Below are 25,847 nucleotides of genomic sequence, written 5' to 3'. Positions count from 1 at the left end.
ACTACAGGGGAAGTCAGCACAACTGGACTAAACCAAAGCTAAGAAGTTTCCTGAATACAATCAAACACTTTGAGGGACAGAGTAGCAGGGGTGGGGGTCTCAGAACCATGCTTTCAGGGGACGTCTAGGTCAACTGGCATAATAAAGTTTACTAAGAAAATGTTTTGCGTACTAGTTTGGTGAGTGGCATCTGGGGTCTTAAAAGCTTGCAAGGGGCCATCTAAGATGCATTAATTAGTCCAACCACCTGGAGTAAAGGAGAATGAAGAACACCAAACACACAAGGAAAGTATTAGCCCAAGAGACAGAAAGGGCCACATAAACCAGAGATTTCATCAGCCTAAGACCAGAAGAACTAGATGGTGCCCGGCTACCACCAATGACCGCCGTCACAGGGAACACTACAGAGAGTCCCTGATGGAGCAGGAGAAAGGTGGAGAAAGTCTAGTAAAAAGACCAGATTTAATGGTCTGACTGAGACTGGAGGAACCCTAGAAAGCATGGCTCCCGGATTCTCTATCAGCCCAGAACTAAAACAATTTCCAAGGCCAACTCTTCAGACAAAGATTGAACTGCACTGTGGGACACAAAATGATACTCGTGAAGAGTGTGCTTCTTAGCTCAAGTAGATACAAGAGATTAAATGGGCAGCTTCTGTTCGGAGGTGAGATGAGAAGGCAGAGAGGGTTAGGAGCTGGTTGAATGGACATGGGGAATCAGGGATGGAAACGAGGAGTGTGCTGTCACAGTATAGGGAGAGCAATTAGAGTCACAAAACAATATATGTATGAATTTTTGTATAAGAGACTAACTTGAAATGTAAACTTTCACTTAAACTACAATAAACAAAGTCATCCTTTAGATGAAAAAGAGAAAAAAAAAGATGTCACAGAAGGTCTATTTTAGAAGGTGATATTTTAGCTACATGACAAAAATCAGCCATGCAAAGATCCAGAAATAAAAGGTTCCAGGTTGAGGAAACAGAAAGTGCTGCATTTCTATATGGATGTCCTCCCAAAATCTTAACTGTACTATCTCAGAGACTTTTATCTTCCTCAGCTGTATCATCCTATCAGTTGCCAAGATCTATCAATTCCATAAGGTTTTTTAGTATCCATTATCCTAAATTAAGCATTCATTCTTTTCTCATCTGAACTATTTTAACAGTCTAACTGATTTCCATTTCCTCTCTAACTGTCCTTAGCCCCATGTGACTAAAACATTCCCTTTTTTCAAGTCCCAATTCAAATGCTATCTTCTCTAGGAAGTCATTCCTGTTTTAATCGTCATGTGTTTCATCCATATCAGTAGAGGGCAAGGAATGGAATAACAAATGAGACAGACAGCAAAATAATAATGGGAGAAACAAGTTTAAATGTATCAATTATCATAATAAGCATAAGCGATTTATTCTTGCTATTTAAGACATAATGTCTGAAACTTTTTTTAAATCCAGCTTTACAGAAGATTCACCTAAAACAGGAGGACACAGAAAGTTGTCTACTTAAATCCATTTATAAGGGAAAAAAGCATTAACAAGAATAAAATGAGTCATTACATAACAGGTACAATTCACAAAGAAAATATAACAATTCTTAATTTTAGGTACCTAATAAAATAGTCCTAAAATATATAAAGAAAAATTGCTAGAACCACAGGAAATAATTGCCAATTTTATCATCATAGTGCTCAGAGATTTCAGCACAACTTTCTCAATTATTGACAGATCAAGCAGTCAGAAAAAAAAATCAGTAAATAAAATACCTGAACAATACAATTAAAGAGCTTAACTTGTTGCCCAAAAAGGTAATCCTTACCCAATAAGTATAAACATTCTTAACGCCTGAGATATCTCTACTCATGGATTAGGATGACAAAATAAAAATAATTCATAAACTGACAATACCAAGCCATGGCAAAGATGCAAAGCAACTATAACTCTCATACACTGCTGATGGTACACAGCCACTCTGGAAAACATCTGGCAGTTTCTTATAAAGTTAAACATATGAGGTTAAGTTAAAAAGTACTGATAGAAAATCAGAGAAACATTTATTAAACAAATATATCAAAACATGAAGCTATTGTTTCTCGACATATCCTCCATCTATGTCTATATACTTCTGAAGGCGGTATTTCCATCTCCCTAACCCTTTCCCCGAAGAATACTGTGTCCTTCGATTTATACCACATCAAAACAGCAGTTTTGGCATCCTCAGGGACTCAAATCACATCCCTCTTAAATGTTCTTTGAGTTTTGGGAACAAAAAGAAGTCTGAAGGGGCAAGAACAGGGCTGTACGGTGCATAGGTAAGATTTCCCAATGAAATTCTCGTAGGACAGCCCTTCATCCTCGAAGAATGAGCAGGTGCATTGTTGTAATGGAAAAAAATTCCTCGGCGTAACTTTCTTAAGTCTTTTTCTCACCAATGCAGTTTTCAATTAAAACTTCTTCATAATAAGCCCCCGTGATCTTCCTGTGTCCTTCGAGAAAATGTATCAAGATCACCCCTTTGGATCTTCTAAAAATTAAACACTTACACTCATCAAAAGACTTCACCAAAAGAGTAAAGAGAACCTACAGACTGGGAAAAAATGTTTGGCTATGACAAATCCGACAAAGGTCTAATCTCTAAAATCTACAAGAAAATACAACGCCTCTACAACAAAAAGACAAATAATCCAATTAAAAAATGGGCAAAGGATATAAACAGACACTTCACCAAAGAAGATATTCAAGCAGCTAACAGATACATGAGGAAATGCTTGTGATCACTAGCCATTAGAGAAATGCAAATCAAAACTACAATGAGATACCATCTCACCCCGACATTACTGTGGTACTAATCAAAAAAAAAAACAAAATAACAAATGTTGGAAAGGCTGCAGGGAGACTGGAATTATTATGCACTGCTGGTGGGAATGCAGAATGGTAAAACCATTTTGGAAAACGAAACGGCGCTTCCTTAAAAACACAGAAATAGAAATACCATATGATCCAACAATCCCACTCCTAGGAATATATCCTAGAGAAATAAGAGTCATCACATCAATAAACATATACACAACCATGCTCATTGTAGCATTGTTCACAATGGCAAAAAGATGGACGCAACCCGGGTGTCCATCAACAGATGAATGGATTAACAAACCATGGTACATATACACAATGGAATACTACGCAACAATAAAGAACAACGGTGAATCTGTGAAGCATCTCACAACATGGATGAATCTGGAAAACATTATGCTGAGTGAAATAAGTCAATCCAAAAGGACAAATACTGCATGCGACCACTACTATAAAAAGTCATGAAAAAGTTTACACACAAATAGAAACAATCTTTGATGGTTACAAGGGAGATGTACAAGGGAAAAACACTAAATAGACAAATGGTAACTTTGGGGAAGGGTAAGACAGTATACAATACTGGGGAAGTGTCAGCACAACTTGTCCAAGGCAAGGTCATGGAAGCGCCACAGACACCTCCAAACTCCCTGAGGGATCAAATTACTGGGCTGAAGGCTGTGGGGACCATGGTCTCGGGGAACATCTAGCTCAACTGGCATAACATAGTTTATAAAGAAAATGTTTTACATTCTACTTTGGTGAGTAGCGTCTGGGGTCTTAAAAGCTTGTGAGTGGCCATCTAAGATACTCCAATGGTCTCACCCCATCGGGAGCAAGGGAGAATGAAGAAAACCAAAGACACAAGGGAAAGATCAGTCCAAAGGACTAATGGAGCACAACTACTACAGCCTCCACCAGACTGAGTTCAGCACAACTAGATGGTGCCTGGCTACGACCACCAACTGCTCTGACAGGGATCACAATAGAGGTTCCTGGACAGAGCTGGAGAAAAATGTAGAACAAAATTCTAACTCACACACACACAAAAAAAAAGGAAGACCAGACTAACTGGTCTGACAGACACTAGAGAAACTCCGGAAGTACGGTCCCCAGACACTCTTTAGCTCAGTAATGATGTCACTCCTGAGGTTCACCCTTCAGTCAAAGATCAGACAGGCCCATGAAACAAAATGAGACGAAATGGGCACACCAGCCCAGGGGCAAGGACGAAAAGCCAAGGGAGGACAGGAAAGCTGGTAACGGGGAACCCAAGATCGAGAAGGGGAGAGTGCTGACATGTCGCGGGGTTGGCAACCAATGTTACAAAACAATACGTGTATTAATTGTTTAATGAGAAACTAGTTTGCTCTGTAAACCTTCAACTAAAGTACAATAAAAAAAAGATTATGCCTTTGGAATTCCAAAAGCAGTCGCCATAACCTTGAGCGGTCCTCCCTCTCTTAGCTCATCTTTGAGGTCTTCCCGGCCTTCCTTAAAACGTTTGATCCATCTAACTGTTGTTTTGTGTGGGGCAGCATTCCCATAAACTTTTTGCAAAGCTTCAATGATTTGGGAAGATGTCCACTTGAGTTCTGTTAAAATTTTATATTAGCCCTTACTTCGAAATCAGTTTTTTCCATGGCAAAAAAGTATCCTTTTTTTGAAGGCACCCTAACAACACTAGGACAAGCAAATTACTGAGAGAACTTATTTGCAGCCATCCACTGATTGCTGAGACATGTTTAAACACATTTAGCTTGGAATAAACCCATACATGTATGAACTGGAACCCTAGTAGCAATACTTTTTGACTTACTCTCTATCCCTACCGTACAACTAGATAATCCCAATCCTAGGTATTTGCTCAAGAGAAATGAAAACTTATGTTCACCAAACAAAAATAAAACCACTTGTACGCAAATGTTCATAGCAGTTTTATTGATAATTGCCCAAAACCTGGAAATAACATAAATGTCCTTCCACCAGTGAATAGATAAACTGATAATTCACACAATGGAATACCTCTTAGCCATAAAAAGGAACAAAGTACTGATACACCACAACATTAATGAATCTCAAAGGCACTATGCTACCTGAAATACATCAGATTCAAAAAGCTATACAATCTAACGTCACATTTATGTGACATTCTGCAAATAGCAAAACTATGGGGACAAAACACAGATCAGTGGTCTCCTGGAACTGAGGGAGGGGGGCTGACTACAAAGGGGCACAGAAGAATTTTGGGGGGTGATAAAACTATTCAATATCTCAATTGTGGCAGGAGCTACACAACTGGATGCAGCTGTCACAACTTACAGAACTATACACCAAAAGTTGTTTGAGTTTCACAGTAAATAAACTATACCACAATAAAAAATAAAACTACAGTAATTAAGACAGTACATGTGATACTTGCAATGGTATAGAATATATTAATAGATCAATGTAACACAATTAAAAAAAAAAAATCATTGCCATCGAGTCAATTCTGACAGAGCAACCCTACAGGACAGAGTAGAACTGCCCCACAGGTTTTCCAAGAAGCAGCTGGGGAATTCGAACTGCTGACCTTTTGGTTAGCAGCCAAATGCTTAACCACTGCATACCAGGGCCCCAGGTGACACAATGAATACAGTCCAGAAATTAACCCACATATTCAACAAAGCTGCTAAGATACTTGAATGGGGAAAGGATAATCTTTTCAACAAATGGTGCTGTAACAATGGATATCTATACGGAAAAATAATGAACCTAAACCTTCACTTCATATCATATATAAAAATTAAATTGAGATGGATCACAGGCCTAAAAAATAGAACTAGAATAAAGCATAGGATAAAATCTTTATGACTTGAATTAAGCAAAGCTTTTTTAAGCAGGATTAAAAAAAAGCATAAACCATAAAAAGAAAACATGGTTTAAGCTGAACTCGAAACTATAAATAAGACCAGACTCACTGGTCTGACAGAGACTGGAGAAACCCCTCAGAGTATGGCCCTCAGACACCCTTTTAACTCAGTACTGAAGTCACTCCTGAGGTTCAGCCTTCAGCCAGATATTAGACAGGCCCATTAAACAAAGTAAGACTAAATGGGCACACCAGTCTAGGGGTAAGGACGAGAAGGTAGGAGAGGACACGAAAGCTGGTAATGGGGAACCCAAGGTCCAGGAGGAGAGAGTGTTGACATGCCATTGGGTTAGTAACCAACGTTACAAAACAATATGTGTATTGCTTAATGAGAAACTAATTTGCTCTGTAAACCTTCATCTAAAGTACAATTAAAAAAAAAAGAAAAGAAACTATAAACCTTTGTTCTTAAAAAGACACTGCTAAGAAAATGAAAAGGCAGGCTACAGAGAGGGAGAAAATATTTGTAAAATATTGATGTCAGCTATATATAAAAAACTCTTTATTGTTACTTGTCATCAAGTAGGCTCCAACTCATGGCAACTTTATGTATAACAGAATGAAACACTGCCTGGTCCTGTGGCATCTTCATGATCGTTGGTATATTTGAGTCCAAGAGAACTCTTACAACTCAATAATAAGTCAAACAACCCAATTTTTTAAAATTAGGGCAAGAGATTTGACTACCTCACCAAAGAAAATAAATAAACGGCAAAAATAAGCACTTGGATTCATACTCAACATCATTACTCATTAGGGAAATGTAACTTAAAACTACAATGAGATACTGGCATAAGGATAGTCATACAGATCAACAGAATAGAATTCAGAGTCCAGAAATACTCCCACATTTATGGTCAACTGATTTTCAATAAGGATGCCAAGACAATTCATTGGAGAAAAAAGTCTTCAACAAATGATCCTGGAACAACTGGATAACCGCATCCCAAAGAATGAAGTTGGAGTCTTACCTTATATCACATATAAAAATTAACTCAAAATGGATCAAAGACATAAATGTAAGAGCCAAACTATAAAACAGAAAACTCTTAGAAGAAAACATAGACATACATCTTTGTGACCTTGGATTAGGCAATGGTTTCTTAGATATGGTATCAAAAGCAAAAGTAACAAAAGAAAAAATAGAAAAGTTAAAACATTCATCAAAATGGAAAACCTTGTGTTTCAAAGGACACCATCAAGAAACTGAAGAGACAATCCACAGAAGTGAGAAAATATTTGCAAATCACATATCTAATAAGAGACTTGTATCTACTATAAAGAACTATTACAACTCAATAATAAAAAGACAAATAACCCAATCAGAAAATGGACAAAGGATCTGAAAAGACAGTTCTCCAAAGATGATATACAAATAGCCAGTAAGCACATGAAAAGATGTTCAAGATCATTAGCCATCAGGAAAATGTAAATCAAAACTACAATGAGATACCTCTTCATAACGAAAAGGATGGCTATAATTAAAAAGACAGAAAATACCAAGTGTAGGGCGCGGAGAAATTAAAATCCTCATGTACTGCAAGTGGGAAAGCAAAGATGGTTCAGTTGCTGTGATTGTTAAGGTTGTCTGTCAACTTGGCTGGGCCATGAGTCTCAGTGGTTTGGCAGCTGAGATGTAGTTTGGTAGTCATATGATAATGTGATCACTTGCATGGTGAGATGTGATATAACGTGATCACCTCCAAGACAGGGTCTGCTGTGAGTAGCCACTCAGCTGAATAGGAGTTTCCTTGGGGGTGTGGCCTGTGTCTAATATGAATGGACTCTCTGGCAAGGCTCCTGGGCTTCTGCTCACTCTGGTCCTGCAGCTGACCCCTGTTTGTCTGACCTCTGGTTCTCAGGACTTGAGCTAGCAGCTTACCTATGGTCTTGCCTGACGATCTTGGGATTCATCAATCTTCAAAGCCTGTGAGCAAGAGACTTGCTCTCTGACCTACCAATCTTGGGTTCGCCAGCCCCTGCGGCTACATGAATCAAGAGAAGCCTCCAGCCTGACCTACAGATTTGGGACGTTCCAGCCTCTACAACCGCATGAGCCATTTCCTTGATATAAATCTTTTTATATAGATATTTATATGCTTTGCTGTTTTGCTTCTCTAAAGAACCCAGCCTAAGACAGTCGCTGTGAAAAACGGCTTGGCAATTCCTCAAAAAGTTAAACATAAAATTACCATGTTGTTGTTGCTGTTAGGTGCTGTCGAGTCAGTTCTGACTCACAGCGACCCTATGTACAACAGAACGCAACACTGCCCGGTCCTGCGCCATCCTCACAATCGTTATGCTTGAGCCCACTGTTGCAGCCACTATGTCAAACCATCTCATTGAGGGCTTTCCTCTTTTTAGCTGACCCTCTACTTTACCAAACAGGATGTCCTTCTCCAGGGATTGATCCCTCCTGATAATATGTCCGAAGGATGTGAGATATGTCTCACCATCCTTGCTTCTAAGGAGCATTCTGGTCGTACTTCTTCCAAGACAGATTTCTTCATTCTTTTGGCAATCCATGGCATATTCAATATTCTTTGCCAACACCACAATTTAAAGGCATCAATTCTTCTTCAGTCTTTGTTATTCATCGTCCAGCTTTTGCATGCATATGAGGTAACTGAAAACACCACGGCTTGGGTCAGGCGCACCTTAGTCTTCAAGGTGACATCTTTGCTTTTTAATACTTTAAAGAGGTCTTTTGCAGCAGGTTTTCCCAGTGCAATGCATCTTTTGATTTCTTGACTGCTGAGTGTTGATTGTGAATCCAAGTATAATGAAATCCTTGACAACTTCAATCTTTTTACCATTTGTCATGATGTTGCTTATTGGTCCAACTAGTTGTAAGGATTTTTGTTTTCTTTATGTTGAGGTGTAATCCATCTTCATCACTAAGTGCTTCAAATCCTCTTCACTTTCAGCAAGTAAGGCTGTGTCATCTGCATAACGTAGGTTGTTAATGAGTCTTCCTCCAATCCTGATGCCGTGTTCTTCTTCATGTAGTCCAGCTTCTCGGATTACGTGCTCCACATACAGACTGAATATGTATGGTGAAAGGATACAACCCTGACGCACACCTTTCCTGACTTTAAACCATGCCCCTTATTCTGTTCGAATGACTGCCTCTTGATCCATGTAAAAGTTCCTCATGAGCATGATTAAGTGTTCTGGAATTCCCATTCTTCTCAATGTTATCCATAATTTGTTTGTAATTATCATATGACTCAGCAATTCCACTCCTAGGTATATACCCAAAAGACTTGAAAGCAAGAACTCAAACAGAAACTTGTACACCAATATTCACTGCAGCATTATTTGCAATAGCCAAAAAGTGAAAACAACCCAAGTGTCCATCAACACATAATTGGATAAACAAAATGTGGTATACACATACAATAGAATAGTAGTCAGCCATAAAGAGAATGAAATTCTGATACATGCTATGACATAGATGAACCCTGAAAACATTATCCTGAGTGAAATAAGTCAGGCAAAAAGAACAAAGATTGTATGATCCCACTTATACGAAATATCTATAACAGGCAAATGTATAGGTACCAAAGTTTATTACTGGTTACCAGCGGTGATGGGAGGGGGAAATGGGGAAGTATTGCTTAGGGGGTACTAAGTTTCTGTAAGCGTGATAAAAAAATTTGAAAACAGATAGTGGTGATTAGCTGCACAAAATGGTGAATGATAGTTAATGCCACTGAATTGTGCATGTAAACACTGTTGATATGGCAAATGTTTTCTTATATATATTTCACCAAAATAAAATTAAAAAAGAAAAACAATGAGCTGATGCATTCCTCTTATTTGACGAATGACAAAGTTTCAGAAAATTTAATTCACTTGCCAAGGTTAAACAAACGCTTAGTGGCAGAGATCAATAAACCCAGAAATTCAACAAGATAATGATAAGCAACAGAGTAAATGGAATAAAAAGTACTGCCAAATAAATTGCCTTACACGGTACACTGAAATCTGATTGGAAAAGCAAACACATTTTTAGTAATATATTCTAGCATATAATACACTCCATCATCAATTGCTTATGATCTAGCTGTAAAGACGAAACATGCATATAAAATCATCAATGAAATAGTCACATTAACACTTCGAGGGACAGAGTAGCAGGGGCTGGGGTCTGGGGACCATGGTTTCGGGGGCATCTAGGTTTAACTGGCATAACAGAGTTTATAAAGAAAATGTTCTGCATCCCATTTTGGTAACTGGCATCTGGGGTCTTAAAAACTTGTGAGCGGCCATCTAGATGCATTGATTGGTCCCAACCCACTTGGAGCAAAGGAGAATGAAGAGCACCAAAGACACGAGGAAAATATTAGCCCAAGAGACAAAACGGCCACATAAACCAGAGACTCCATCAGCCTGAGATCAGAAGAACTAGACGGTGCCCGGCTACTGCCAATGACCGCCCTGACAGGGAACACAAAAGAGTCCCTGACGGAGCAGGAGAAAAGTGTGGAGCAGAACTCAAATTCACGTAACAAGACAGACTTAATGGTCTGAGACTGGAGGAACCCCTGGTCTGATTGAGACTGGAGGAACCCCCGAAGCCATGGCCCCGAGGCACTCTGTTAACCCAGAACTAAAACCACCCAAAGCCCACTCTTCAGACAAAGATTAGACTGAACTATAAAATATAAAATAATACTCATGAAGAGTGTGCTTCTTACCTCAAGCTGATGCACGAGACCAAATGGTGGCTCCAGTCTGGAGACAGAATGAGAAGGCAAGAAGGAACAAGAGCCGGCTGGAGGGACACGGGAAACCTGGGGTGGAAAGGGGGAGTGTGCTGTCACATTACAGGGACTGCAACTAGTGTCACATAACAATATGTGTATAAATTTTTGTATGAGAAATTAACTTCAGCTGTAAACTTTCATCTAAACCACAATAAAAAAATTTAAAAAACAGTTACATTAAGGTAGCCCAAAGAAGAAAAGACTAGAAATGTACAGGCAAAACATATTTAATGGTCACAGCTAATATTATTTACTCTCTCTGTGGACTGAACACTGTGCTAAGTACTTTATATAGTTAATTCTCAAACAACCCTCCAAGTTTAATTACTATTATCCCCAAAAACAAATGAGACAGGTTTAAAGAAGCAAAATATCTTGCCCAAAGAACACTTCAAAATACACGTTAGATAATTTTTGTAACATCTTTGTATGGTAATTTAAAAAGAATTGTTAACCCTACTTTACAGTAGGACAATTACTTAAACGGTCTGAGTACATAGTGATATTGGTAGCAGAGGTGGTCATGGTTACAGTAGTAGAAGTAGTAGCACTACTTACCAGGCACAGTACCAAGAATTTCACATACATTATCCCAATTAATTCTTCCAACTACGTGAAGTTATCCTCAGTTTACAGATGAGGAAAACTAGAGAGGTTAATTTGCTTCCCAAGATCGGAAGTCTAGTAAGCAGCAGAGCCAAGACTCATACTAAGTCTGAATAGCGCCAGAATAGAAGCTCTTAACTCTTGCCATTAGTCTTAACCAATACTCAGAGGAAAGAAAAACTCTTACTGCTCATTAAGATTAATTCTCAGTTTAGTGTTTTGAAGGGTAACTTCATAAGATTTCCTTCACTTGTTCATAAAGATTCTTTGAGAAACATTATTTGCAGACCCAAGCAGGTGCTACAGGCAGTCCCTGGATTATGAATGAGTTCCATTCCTAAACCCATCTTTAAATCTAATTTATATGTTAAGTTGGAACGGTTAGGTACGGTTCGTATCTAACGTCAGTCAAATGTCTGTCTTAGTACACAGTGTATAGTGTACCTTACTATGCATAGAAAACATTAAAAAAACACTTCCAGATACACTAAAACATCTTTAACATAATACAGTAATAATGATAATAACGTTTCAATGTGAGTTGCAAAGTACTGCCCGTTTGTTATTACGAACGATTGCATGTACCTTGAATTTTTAATATATTAGGCTATACTAACAAGTATACTAAGTTATTCAGCGGTTGGTTTGTAACTACGGGTTGTATGTAAGTTGGACGTTTGTAACCCAGGGACTGTCTGTAGCCTCTTCTTGCTTTTTTATGTCTGAAGTTTTGGCCTTACGTATTCCAGAGAACAACGGGACTGCATACTGAATCATCCTTCAGCATGTCCTTCTATAAATTTGGGTACTGCTCTGTTATAGTAGTACCTCGCAATGTAAGGAAACCCTGGTGGCGTACTGGTTAAGAGCTGCAGCTGCTAACCAAAAGGTCAGTAGTTCGAATCCACCAGGCGCTCCTTGGAAACCCTATGGGGCAGCTCTACTCTATTGTCCTATAGGGTCACTATGAGTTGGAATCAACTCAACGGCAACCGTTTTGGTTTTTTTCCGGTTTGCATTATAAAGAAGAGTTGGGGAAACAAGAGATCCTCATCACCTTTTTTTTTTTTAAATCAGATAATTAAGCTCCCCATATATTATGTAAGAAGCCCTGGTGGCTCAGTGGTTAAGCCCTTGGCTGCTAACTGAAAGGTCAACGGTTCAAACCCATCAGCAGTTCCACGGGAGAAATATGTAGTAATCTGCTTCCATATACATTACAGCCTTGAAAATCCTATGGGGCAGTTTTACACTGTCCTACAGGGTTGCTATTAGTTGGAATCGACTTGATGGCACATAACAACAATATATATTATGTGTAATATTCCTTGAAGTAAAAAAACGCTTTTTAAAAAAAATCAGTGGAAAAATTCTCCATGTGCTCATATCAAACACAAAGTTGAAGGTCTTTGGAGATATTCAAGGCCGCACACTCATGGTAGAAATTGGTTAGATGCCAAAGAGTATCAAAGATATCAAATGTTTGGTTACTTGAACTGCCCCATTATCACCTTCAACTCCTCAGTGATAAAAGATTAAATGCATCCAAAACATTAGCAAAGTTTTTGAAACAGGCGAATACTACAATTAAATGTAATTTATAACATTTTCAAACTGGCTAGAAATGGATTTTTAACACATACGGTAAAATTACCTGCAATATGGCTTTTCAAGAGATTGCTACCAATCAAGAATCTATTGGCCTAGTTGGAGAAAAAGAAGAATGGTCTAGATAAGGAATAGAGCCAGTGTAACAGATAGAAGATAAAGCCAGAGTTGACTCTGAATGCTAAGCTAAATTGTTTGAATTTTCTCCTGGAGGCTGTGGGAAACTACGGGTTTCTAAGTTGAAGAGAAAAAAAAAAAGAACAAATGGTTTTCTGAAAGATAAATCTACTCTACGCTGTAACCAGAGTTGACCGAGGGAGGCCACTTGGGACAATACTTTAATACTTTACATACGGGAAGGTAAAGAAAGTAGCAGAAGAAATGAAAAGGGATAATTTCAAACAATGGTTATTATAAAGGATGATCTGATAGGATTTGGAGACCAAGAACCAAAAATAATGCTGCAATATTGAGCACGAAAACTGAACCTGGGAGAATTATAAAACCTTAAAAGAACAGGAAAATTCAGAGAATAAGTTTTTCCCTGTGGGTGGGGATGGGGAGAAGAATTGGAAAGGAGATGATAAATTCCATTTTAGAAGTAACGTATTTAAAGTGGGAGTGTTTGACAGGCTGTTAATTGCTAGACAGTAACTCCAAAGAGATCGGGCTAGAAATGACAATTTGTAATTTACACATTCATAACTTATGTTTGTAAAGCTTTCCAGTTTCTACAAGAGTTTCAAGCACATTATCTCACTTGATCTCCACAACTGGCCTGAAAGGCAGGCAGGGCAAATATTTCCATTTTCCAGAAGATATGTAGGCCTTAAGAGCTAAATCATATACACCAAAAAAACCCGTTGCTGTTGAGTTGATTCCAACTCATAGCGACCATAATGGACAGAGCAGAACTTCCCGAAAGGGTTTCCAGGGAGTGGATTCAAACTGCTAACCCTTTGGTTAGCAGCCAAGCTCTTAACCATTGCGCCACCAGGGCTCCACGGCTAGGAATATGTCCTAGAGAAATAAGAGTGATCACATGAATAGACGTATGCACACTCATGTTCACTGCAGCATTATTCACAATAGCAAAAAAATAGAAACAACCTAAGTGCCCATTGATAGATGAATGGCTAAACAAATTATGGTACATACACACAACTGAATACTACACATCCATAAAGAACAATGACGAATCCTTGAAACATCTCACAACATGGATGAATCTGGAGGGCATTATGCTGAGGGAAATAAGTAAACCACAAAAGGGCAAATATTGTATGAGACCACTATTATAAAAATCAAACAAAAGGTTTACACGCAGAAAACAATCTTTGATGGTTACGAGGGAGGAAGAGGGTAAGGGGAAATCACTAACTATATAGTAGACAGGTGCTAACTTTGGTGAAGGGGAAGACAACACACAATATAGGGAAGTCAGCACAACTTGACCAAGGCAAAGTCATAGAAGCTTCCTATACACATCCAAACACCTTGAGGGACAGAGTTACTGGGGCTGAGGGACCACAGTCTCGGGGGACATCTAGGTCAATTGGCATAACATAGTTCATAAAGATAATGTTCTACATCCTACTTTGGTATGTAGCATCTGGGGTCTTAAAAGCTTGCGAGTGGCCATCTAAGTTACATCTATTGGTCCTATCCCATGTGGAGCAAAGGAGAAAGAAGAAAACCAAAGATACAAGGAAAATATTAGTCCAAAGGACTAATGGACCATGTGAATCAGCTTCCATCAGCCTGAGCCCAGAATTAGATGGTGCCCAGCTACCACCACCAATTGCTCTGACAGGGATCACAACAGAGTGTCCCAGACACAACAGGAGAAAAATGTAGAACAAAAATCAAATTCACAAAAGAAAAAAAACAGACTTACTGGTCTGACAGAGACTGGAGGGACTCCAAAGACCATGGCCCCCTGGACACCCAATTAACTCAGAAATGAAGCTACTCCATTCAGCCAAAGATCAGACAGGCCTATAAAACAATAACACAAGTGAGGAACGTACTTCTTAGTTCAGTCAAGTATATGAGACCAAATGGGCAACACCTGCCCAAAGCAAAGACGGAAAGGCAGGAAGGGACAGGATGAATTAACACATTCGGGGTATAAAGGGAAAGCAGGGGCAGTGGTGCTGACATATTACAGGGATTGCTACCAATGTCACAAAACAATTTGTGCAGAAACTTTTGAATGAGAAACTAATTTGCACTGTAAACTTTCACCTAAAGCACAATTTAAAAAAAAATTTTTCCCCTCTTCCATCAAGTGTCTTATGAAATCTTCCTTAATCCTGCCTGCCTCCTTCCATATTTACATGGTATTTAATCTATGTCTCTGCTATAGCATTTATTTTCTAACTTGAAATGAGGAATGTTTATTACTCTTATCAACCAAAGTAAACTGCAAGCCCTCTGAGGCAGAATTTGTCTGATTCATACCTGATGATCTCATACTATGTGCAATATATATTTTTCTAGATACAAATTTTTTTAATGACTCATAGGACAGAGTATCATTTATCAGAGAAATGCATATGGGTCAGAGTTCTAGCCATTCTCCTTCCATCAAACACTTCCCTTTAAAGTAATGAGGAAGGGTAACTTTAAGAGTAGTTTTTGTTTAAATATCTTTCCTGGAGCCAATGTTCCCAAGTCTAGAAGAACCACAAATTCTGGTGGAATGAAGACGTAAAATAAACAGAAGTTTAAAGGAAAAGATCATTAAGGTCTAAATTAATTTATAAAATACAGATATTGCAAAATTGATGTAAATCTGAAGAGCATCTTAATGGATTATATTAAGGACTCACCAGAGTAGTTCATTATTTTTTACCTTACTTCACTTTGAGCTAAAATAAAACTAAAAAGGTAGCAAGCATAGAAATAGGGTATAAATATTGTGATGGTTAAGACTGTGTGTCAGCTTGGCGGGGCCATGATTCTCAGTGTTTTGGCAGTCGTATAATGTTGTCATCACTTCCCTGTTGAGATGTGATACATGATCAACCCCATGATGGGATCTGCTGAGCGGTACCGGCAGGGGCAGGGCCTCTGACGGCTCACCACTCCCTCAGCTTTCATCTCTCCACCCTCCGCTGCCTAGTCTTTCCTGCTCTCTTTGCTGGGGCTTTCGCTTGTTCCAGATCCTGCAGCTGGCTCCTGTTAGCCTGACCTCTGGTTCTTGGGACTTGGGCTAGCAGCATACCTGTGGTCTTGCCTGTTGATCTTGAGATTCGTCAATCTTCACAACCTGCCACAGCCCTGCTCTCCAGCCTGCGGATCTTAGGTTCGCCAGCCCCTGCGGCTACATGAGTAAGCAGAAGCCTGCAACAGCCCCGCTTTCTGGCCTGCCGATCTTGGGTTCACCAACCCCTGCAGCTACGTGAATCCGGAGAAGCCACTTTCCTGCCCCACTGACTTGGGATGTTATAGCCTCTAAAAACCACATAAGCTATTTCCTTGATATAAATCTCTCTATATATGTATATTTATATACTTTACTGGTTTCGCTTCTCTAGAGAACCCAGCCTAAGACACATGTACAGAAAAAGGATGTGTGTATACTATAAATGCACACGTAGAACATCTAGGGTACTATTTATAACAATGTTAAAAGTTAAAATCACCTAAAACTGTTAACTTATCAAAGGAAAATAACTATTAAAGCAAGTAATTTAAAAAATAATTTAATATGAACTATTCCTTATTATTAGCATAAAGAGTTGACAATATCAAGGCAGCATTCTGATACATGTCATGCAAATTTAAATCACCATGCCAAACTGCTACCTATCCACATCCAATCTTTTCCTTACTGCTGTGTACTGGGCTCAAGCCCAGAAGGACCTATTGATGACTCCAGCTTACAATAACCAACAACTAAAGAAAGCACTTATTTTCTGCACTGCTTATTTTATCATTAATGTGCCCTACTATCATCTATTAGAGCCCTGGTGGCACACTGGTTAAAAAGCTTGGCTGCTAACCAGAAGGTTGGCAGTTTGAATCCACCAGCTGCTCCTTGGAAACCCTACGGGGCAGTTCTACTCTGTCCTATAGGGTCACTATGAGTCAGAATCGACTTGACAGCAACCTGTTTGGTTTTTTTTTTGGTCATCTATTATTAAATTTTTATATATAAGTACTTTATCTTCCAGATTTGAACATAAATACTCAGTAGCAACTCCAGTCCACTGACAGTCTGACTGCTTGGGAATCTTGTATTGAGAAGATTCTGAGATCCCACCCAGAAAAAATATTAACACATATACCAGGTATTTGCTATTCCTGCAACGCCCCCTTTCAGGCTTTGTTTTCATCTTTACCATTCCCACTGCCACATGCAGCAGGAATTGCACTGCTATGGATCACTTTTATATGGCCTTTCTCGCCATGGTCTTGTAACTTCCACCAAATGATTGGGTGGGTCTATGCAAATAAGGTGCTTGTGGCCCACCAAGGGGATTGGACAGTTTGCTAATAATGCAAATAAGGTATATGGCACCCTTGTAGAGGTGGAAGCATGCACAGAAGGCGTAGGGAACCCTAATGAGGAGATTGGTCAGTTTTGCCATCCCACTAGGCTTAAAATGAGCCATGCCAGAGGTGGAAAGGTGGGACCTCAATACCACCAAGAAGAGGAGACAGGAACAGAGTGTGTCCTTGGACCTGGGGTCCCTGTGCTTAGAACTCCTAGGCGCGGAGAGAGGGAGGAGCTGTAACACAGAAGACAGCGAGAGACGGTGGCGCAGCAGTAGCAACAGCGTTAGTAGCACAAGACGGCTGCTGTGGGGCTTGCTGACCCAGAGTTGTAATAACACTTGCCCGAGAAGGCTCCAAGCAGGGCTCAGCAGCCCAAGGTGAGAAGAAGCTGTCCTGATCAAGAACTGTATCCTGAGTTGTTCCTGTTACTTCTGAGTTATTCCTGGTCCCAAGTTGTAACCTGTTACTTCCCTAATAAACCACTTAACTGTAAGGACGGTTCGTGAGTTCTGTGAGACATTGCAGCGAATTACGGAACCTAAAGACCCAAAGACCAGAGGGAGAGTACTGAGGGGAGGGAGAGTAGTTGATGTTAGAGATGATGGGGTGGTACAGAAGCTTGGAAAAGTTGGACATTTGGGAGGGACATCTTTCACCTCTGCCTCATAAGAACCAGCTTTGTGCTGATCCTTATAAAAATTATTCATTTACATATCTACCATCTAAACAGTGATTTATACCAGGGACACAACCTCAAGTATATCACTATTATTTACCCCTTCTGTGGGCCTATTTCCCTACCTAAATCATACACTTTGTTTTTAACATTTTTTTCTTAGAGCTCAGCACAGCACTATGTATGCTCATATTAACCAGTTGCCCTCAAGTCAGTTCCAACTCATGGGGAACCCATGTATGTCAAAGTAGAACTGTGTTGCACAGGGTTTTCAATGGCTGATTTTTTGGAAGTAGATCACCAGGCCTTTCTTCCAAGGAGCCTCTGGGTGGATTCGAACCATCAACCTTTTCAGTTAGCAGCTGAGTGTGTAACTCAATAAATAGCTGTTGCATTAAATCTGAGTAAATATTTCAATATTAGGTCTGAGGGAGAAAAAAGAAAAAGAAAATACATCTGCCTACTGCAAGACATCTGATTTCCTAGAGAAACTGGAGCCCTGGTGGCGCAGTAGTTAAGAGCTACAGCGAGCTATGGCTGCTAACCAAAAGGTTGGCAGCTCGAATCCACCAGCTATGGCTGCTAACCAAAAGGCAGGCAGTTTGAATCAACTAGCTGCTCCTTGGAAACCCTATGGGGCAGTTCTACTCTGTCCTATAGGGTCGCTATGAGTTGCAATCAACTCGATGGCATGGGTATTGCAAGACATCTGATTTCCTTAGAGAAACCTCTCTGAAATTCTTTAATGACTAGTCATAATGAAGCAGTTAAAAAGTGATGCAAATAACAGTCAATCACTAGCACGGTGACAGCAATAATTTTTCACAATAAAATCTACAAAAGCTGGAACCTACATAAGAGGAAACCTGACGGAAAAGAAAAACTCAAAACAAGTGATAGAAAAGACTGTACCTATCAAAGGTGGAAAACTTTCAAGACCCAGAAAAACAAGGCAGTCACATCAAGTTTCGGCAGGTTTCACCGCATAATTATTTCCTATAATGGGCCCCTGACATATAACTTTTAAATGAAATTTTTATTCTTATTAAAGCAATGCATGTATATACTATTTTGTAAAAGCAAATGGTTCCAAAAGACTATGAAAAAGAACAATTTAATGTCTGAGTTCTGCTGCCTAGAGGGAACCACTTTTACTCTTTCATCAGCTGTTTCTTCTAGAATTTACCTTTATATTTCTAATAGCAAGTTTATACTGCCATACTATTACTTCTTGTTTTTTCAGTCTAGATATTACCTGCTGACTGTATACTACAGAAGATGAAGATTTAGATCTCTCACATACTACATTTCCCTACCCCTATAAGCTATGTTTCACTTTTTAGTTAAATCACTAATATATCTCCACATTTTCGGGAAAATGAATCAGTATATCTTTTAATGTACACAAACAAATCAGGTAATCTCTCTGTTTCATCTTTAATTTTTATGACATACCACCTAGAGTCCACCATCCTCCTGCTCTATGCTGGATATTTTCTTTTTTCTCAACCAAATATACCCATCATCCTTCTCCATCTGCTCCATGTCCGAGAAGGCTGACTTCCACAGACTGTATTACCCACATTCCCTTGTCCTCTGGCTTCCAGTGGGTTCCACCACTGGGAAGCACTCATTGAGAGGAAGGAGACAGTTGGGTTCTTTATTCCCCTAGATTCCTTCTGGGTTTGGCAGGGACATAGGGTCACCATGAGTCGAAGCAGACAGCAACTAACAAAAACAAAATGCTCCCATAAGGCCACAGTTCTCATCAGGTAGCCCCCCTCTTAGAGCTATAAAAACCAAAACCAAACCTGATGCTGACTAGTTGAGTCATGGTGACCCTATGTGTTACAGAACAGCTAGCCTACTGATGCTCAGTCAATTCCAACTCATAGTAACCCTACAGGACAGAGTAGAACCTACCCCACAGGGTTTCCAAGACTGTAATCGTTACGGAATATACTATACCTTTAAAGAATAAAAGCATTAATTATAAGAAAAGTTCCAAATAGGATCACCAACATTTAAAAATTTAAGTCAGGTTCATAATTTTGATTGCACTGATCCTCTCATCGTGTTAATAACTCAAATGACAAACTCTCAAAGAATTCTAATTACTAAGTTCACATGGCTATTGCTTTGCTCTCTAGATGCTTATTCTTTGTGTACTCCACACAGGTTTTCTCCGCTTTAATCTTGGTTGTCAATTCTTTAGTCAATTACTTTCCCTGAAACACATATGTATCTGAAATTTCAGGCCTTGAAAAGCATTATAAAAAATTCCAACCTCTTTGAACAGACATGGGAATCAGGGGTGGAAAGGAGGAGTGTGCTGTCACAGTACAGGGAGAGCAATTAGGGTCACATAACAATGTATGTATAAATTTTTGTACGAGAGACTAACTTGAATTGTAAACTTTCACTTAAAGTACAACAATAAAATAAAATTCCAACCTCTGTCCTCAAGTTATTTACAGTTTACTAGCAGAGAAAAAAATATGCTCCAAAGGTCAGCAAATTAATAGCAATTCAAAATTGCTCACCATAAAACAAAATGAGAATAGTGTGTCTTTAAAGAAATACTAAGCAACCAATTCAGAGTTATCAGAACTGAAACTGAAGCAGTAACAATAGAGTATTTTCAGGATCAGAAGTAGGGCTATGTCACCAGAATAGGAAAGGAAAATCTAAGAAGGAATAATTATAGGATTTGACTGATGAGTATACAAATGTCATCAAGTTTAGAATCCAAAGAACTTTTGGTACTGTAGTGTTGCTGACAGAAGGTATGAGTAATGTTTTGATTTTCACCAGCTAGTCTTAGAGGGCAGGGAAACATACAGGGGATATTATGTAACAAGAAATAAGACCAAAGGGACTATCTAGAAGATCACTAGGCTCTAAATCCTATAGTTACAAAAGGTTACTAAACTACACTTTCGTTCAACAATGTTTAAGTACCCACTTTGCGCAAAAATCTTGGATAGTCATTGGCAAGAAAAAGACTGCTAAAGATAGAGTCCTTATTACCTTCAAGAAACTTAAAATATAGGATGAGAATCAGATAAACAAAAGAACTATAAAACTACAAAGCAATTTGTTAAGTGCCATACTAAAAATGTAAGGAAGAGTACCCTAAGAGAACTTGTATAAAGGGCAAGAATATAAGGCCCAAGACAGATAGGAAACATGTCCATTACCCAAAAGGAAAAAAAAAAAAGTAAAACAAAACATTAACATAAACTTTGACACTGGTAAAATTAAACAAATGCTATATCCAAACAAAAGATTTTAAATCACCATAATGAAATTCAATTCTGCAAACTGTCATTTTTAAGCCTATTGAAAAATGTGTAGCGAAAACAATCTAGTGGAAAACACCCTAAAGTAATGCTTCAGAGTCAATAACAGAAACTGATAAAGCTGACTACAACTTGATCTCACTACATATGTAAGCTATTTATAAGTAGGGCAACAAATTATTTTCCTCTGATGACTTTCACTATTACTTCTGAAATTAAAAAAAAAAAACCTCAACACACAATTACACAAAATGTTAATTATTCATTACTGACCCAGTCTATGACAACTGAGTCACACAACTCCTATAAATTACTGAATCACATTAATACTCACATGATCTATTTAAAATATATTTATTCAAACATACCACACAGTTCATCACTATTCCATGTGACTGTCACAGATCAGGTTTGTATTCTGTCTACCTCTAATCTAACATTAAAGGAGTGCTTAATATAAACCAGGTACTGTGCTAACCATTCTTGACGCATCATCTCAATAAATCCTAAAAATAAGGTCCCCTGCATTAGATAGTAGTATCAACCTCCTTCTGCAAATAAGAAGTCAGACTTTGATAAATTACCTTATCTACAGACACACAGAGGTAAAGGAGGTATTTGAGCATACGTCTATCAGATTCTAGAGTCTGAATACTTAATCAGTGCAAGTACTGTAACGCCGTACTATAATGCCTGCCAGTGTGTACCTGGAAAAAGCAATAAAAAAAATTAACAAATTCATCCATTTGTGTTTATATCTTTGCTGTTAGGTGTCATCGAGTAGGTTCCAAGTCATGGCAACTCCATGTACAAGAGAACAAAACACTGCCCAGTCGGTCCTGTGTCATCCTCACAATCGTTGATATGTTTGAGCCCACTGTTGCAGTTACTGTGTCAATCCATCTTGTTGAGAGTCTTCCTCTTTTTTGCTGAACCTCTACTTTACCAAGCATGATGTTCTTCTCCAGGGAATGGTTCCTCTTGGTACAAAGTACATGAGACGAAGTCTCACCATCCTCACTTCTAAAGGGCATTCGGTACTTCTTCCAGAAAAGATTTGTTCATTCTTCTGGCAATCCCTGGTACATTCAATACCCTTCACCAACACCATAATTCAAAGGCATCAATTCTTCAGTCTTCCTTATTATCCAGCTGTTGGATGCATATGAGGTGACTGAAAAAACCATGTCTTGGGTCAGGTGCACTAGGAGTCGGAATTGACTTGACAGCAACCGGTTTTTGGGTCAGGTACACCTTAGTACTCAAACTAACATCTTTGCTTTTTAACACTTGAAAAAGGTCTTTTGCAGCAGATTTGCCCAATGCAATACGTCGTTTGCTTTCCTGACTGCTGCTTCCATGGACATTGATTGTGGATCCAAGTAAAATGAAATCCTTGACAACTTCAGTATTTTCTCCGTTTATCATGATGTTGTTTATTGGTCCAGTTGTGAGGACTTTTATTTTATGTTGAGGTGTAACATTTACTGAACACTGTAGCCTTTGATCTTCATCAGTAAGTCCTTCAAGTCCTCTTCACTTTCAGCAAGCAGAGTTATGTCATCTGCATATTGCAGGTTGTTAATGAGTCTTCTCCTCCATTCCTGAAGCCACATTCTTCTTCACATAGACTGGCTTCTTGGATTATTTATTCAGCATACAGAATGAAAAAGAACGGTGAAAGGATGCAACCCTAACACAGACACACCTTTCTCATTTTAAACCACTCAGTAACCCTTTGCTCTGTTCTATTAACTGACTGCCTCTTGGTCTATGTACAGGTTCCATATAAGCACAATTAAGTGTTCCGGAATTGCCATCCTTCATAATGTTATCCATAATTTGTTATGATCCATACAGTCAAATGCCTCTGCATAGTCAATAAAACACAGCTAAACATCTTTCTGGAATTCTCTGCTTTCAGCCAAGATCCTTCTGAAATCAGCAATGATATCCCTCATTCCATATTCGCTTCTGAATCCAGCTTGAATTTCTGGCAGTTACCTGTCGGTGTACTGCTGCAACTGTTTTGTAATTATCTTCAGCAAAATTTTACTTGCGTGTGATTATTAACGATATTGCTCAATAACTTCTGCATTCTGCTGGATCACCTTTCTTTGGAATGGCTCTCTTCAAATATGGATCTCTGTCAGTCGGTTGACCACGCAGCTGTTTCCAAATTTTTTGGCATAAACAAGTGAGTGCTTCCAGCATTGCACCCATTTATTGAAACATCTCACTTGGTATTTCATCAATTCCTTACCCTTACTTTTTGCCAATGCCTTCAGTGCAGCTTGGACTTCTTCCTTCAGTTCCATCAGTTCTTGATCATATGCTACCTCCTGAAACGGTTGAACATCGACCAATTCTTTTTGGCACAGTGACTGTGTATTCCTTCCATCTTCTTTTGATGCTTCCTCTGTCGTTCAATATTTTGCCCATAGAATCCTTCAAAACTGCAATTTGAGGCTTGGATTTTTTCTTCAGTTCTTTCCTTGGAAAATGCCAAAATACCTTTGTAGAGAAGGTTAATCAAGAACATGTGAAGGTATTTACAACAATGACAGACACACACACACACACACAAAAAGAGCAGCTGCTGAGGCTGCTTACGTACAACCAAAAACTTCATGGGATTTTTCTTGGTCTGGAGGTTCAGGGTCATGGTTTCACAGCACATCCCAGTTAACTGGCATAATAACGTGTTTAGTGCTTCTGTTCTAACTCCTACTTTGTTGCACAGTGCTTGGGGTCTTAAAAGCTTGCAAGCAGCCATCCAGGCACAACAACTGGTCTCTACTTGCCTGGAGCAACAGCTGAAAAAGGAGTCAGGAATAGGAGGATATGGAATGTGTGGCTAATTGCCTCCATCAACAACTGCCTCCTTTGCCATAAGACCAGAAGACCTGGATGGTGCCCGGCTCCCATTACTGAAGACTTTAATCAAAGACTGTACAGAAGAATCCTGATCAAAAGGGGAAAAATGCAGGACAAAATTTCAAATTTTCATGGACTCCAGCCTTCCTAGAGCCATGAAGGTTGGATGAACCCTGAAACTGTGCCCTGAGATAATCTTTAAACTTTAAACCAAAAATATCCCCTAAACTTCTTAAAACCAAACAATAGCTTAGCGTATCATTGTTGTTAGTTGCCATCAAGTTGGTTCCGACTAACAGCAACCCTATGTACAACAAAACGCAACACTAGACGGTTCTGCACCATCCTCACAATTGTTGTTATGTCTGAGCCCATTATTAACAACTACTGTGTCAGTCCATCTTGTTGAGGGTCTTCCTCTTTTACGGTGACCCTCTACTTTACCAAGCATGATGTCTTTCTCCAATGACTGGTCCCTCCTAGTAACATGTACAAAGTATGTGAGACAAAGTCTCGCCATCCTCACTTCCAAGAAGCACTCTGACTGTACATCTTGCAAGACAGACTCGTTCGTTCTTCTGGCAGTCCATAGTATATTCAATATTCTTCATCAACACCATAATTCAAAGGCATCAATTCTTCTCCAGTCTTTCTTATTCACTGTCCAGTTTTTGCATGCATATGAGGCAACTGAAAATACCATCACTAGGGTCAAGCACACTCTAGTCCTCAAGGTGACATCTTTGCCTTTTAACACTTGAAAAAGGTTCTTTGAAGATTTGCCCAATGCAATACATCATTTGGTTTCCTGACTGCTGCTGCCATGGGCGTTGATTATGGATCTAAGTAAAATGAAATCTTTGACAACGTCAATCTTTTCTCCGTTTATCATGATGTTGCTTATTGATCCAGTTGTGAGGATTTCTGTTTTCTTTATGCTGAGGTGTAATCCATACTGAAGGCTGTAGTCTTTGATCTTCATCAGTAAGTCTTCATCAGTAAGTCCTTCAAGTTCTCTTCACTTTCAGCAAGCAAGGTTGTGTCATCTGCATATCGCAGGTTGTTAATGAGTCTTCCTTCAATCCTGATGCCACGTTCTTCTTCACACAGACCAGCTACTCGGATTATTTGCTCAGCATACAGATTGAGTAAGTATGGTGAAAGGATGCAATCCTGACGAACACCTTTCTTGATTTTAAACCATACAGTATCCCCTTGCTCTGTTCGAACGACTGCCTCTTGGCCTATGTATAGGTTCAGCATAAGCACAATTAAGTGTTCTGGAATTCTCATTCTTCACAATGTTATCCATAATTTGTTATGATCCATACAGTCAAATGCCATTGCCTAGTCAATAAAACACAGGCAAACATCTTTCTGGTATTCTCTGTATTCAGCCAAGATCCATGTAACATCAGCAGTGCTATCCCTCATTCCACATCCTCTTGTGAATCCGGCTTAAATTCCTGGCAGTTCCCTGTCGATGCACTGCTGCAACCATTTTTGAATTCTCTTCAGCAAAATTTTACTTGCATGTGGGGCCAGAAGGCAGAAGGGGACAAGAAAGCTGGTGATAGGGAACCCGAGGTTGAGTAAGGATATTGTTGATGTGTTGTGAGATTGTTAACCATTATCACAGGGCAACATCTGTAGTAACTGTTAAATGAGAAACTATTTTGTTCTGTAAGCCTTCATCTTAAGTGAGAATAACAGCACAATTGGAAGAGCGTACTCAATG

The 25,847-nt window shown here is 39.1% G+C and overlaps 1 protein-coding gene across 3 annotated transcripts in view; it reads right to left on the bottom strand.

Moving 5' to 3' along the window:
- PALS1 (protein associated with LIN7 1, MAGUK p55 family member) overlaps window positions 1-25,847 on the bottom strand; it is a 108,591-nt gene that overhangs the window by 68,028 nt on the left and 14,716 nt on the right. Inside the window, exons 1-2 of one of the 3 annotated variants that reach the window (XM_023726303.1) lie at window positions 14,646-14,670; window positions 10,466-10,561 (exon numbers count right to left, since the gene is read on the bottom strand). The exons of 1 other annotated variant lie outside the window; for it this stretch is intronic. The gene's annotated coding sequence lies outside the window, so the exon portion shown is untranslated. Of the gene's footprint in view, window positions 1-10,465; window positions 10,562-14,645; window positions 14,671-25,847 lie in introns of those variants that run through there. One more of the 3 variants, XM_023726302.1, reaches the window with a different exon arrangement.

This window comes from Trichechus manatus, unplaced genomic scaffold, assembly GCF_000243295.1.
Source record: "Trichechus manatus latirostris isolate Lorelei unplaced genomic scaffold, TriManLat1.0 scaffold00010, whole genome shotgun sequence".
Taxonomy (NCBI): domain Eukaryota; kingdom Metazoa; phylum Chordata; class Mammalia; order Sirenia; family Trichechidae; genus Trichechus; species Trichechus manatus.
This window is presented reverse-complemented; position numbering and strand designations above follow the sequence as displayed.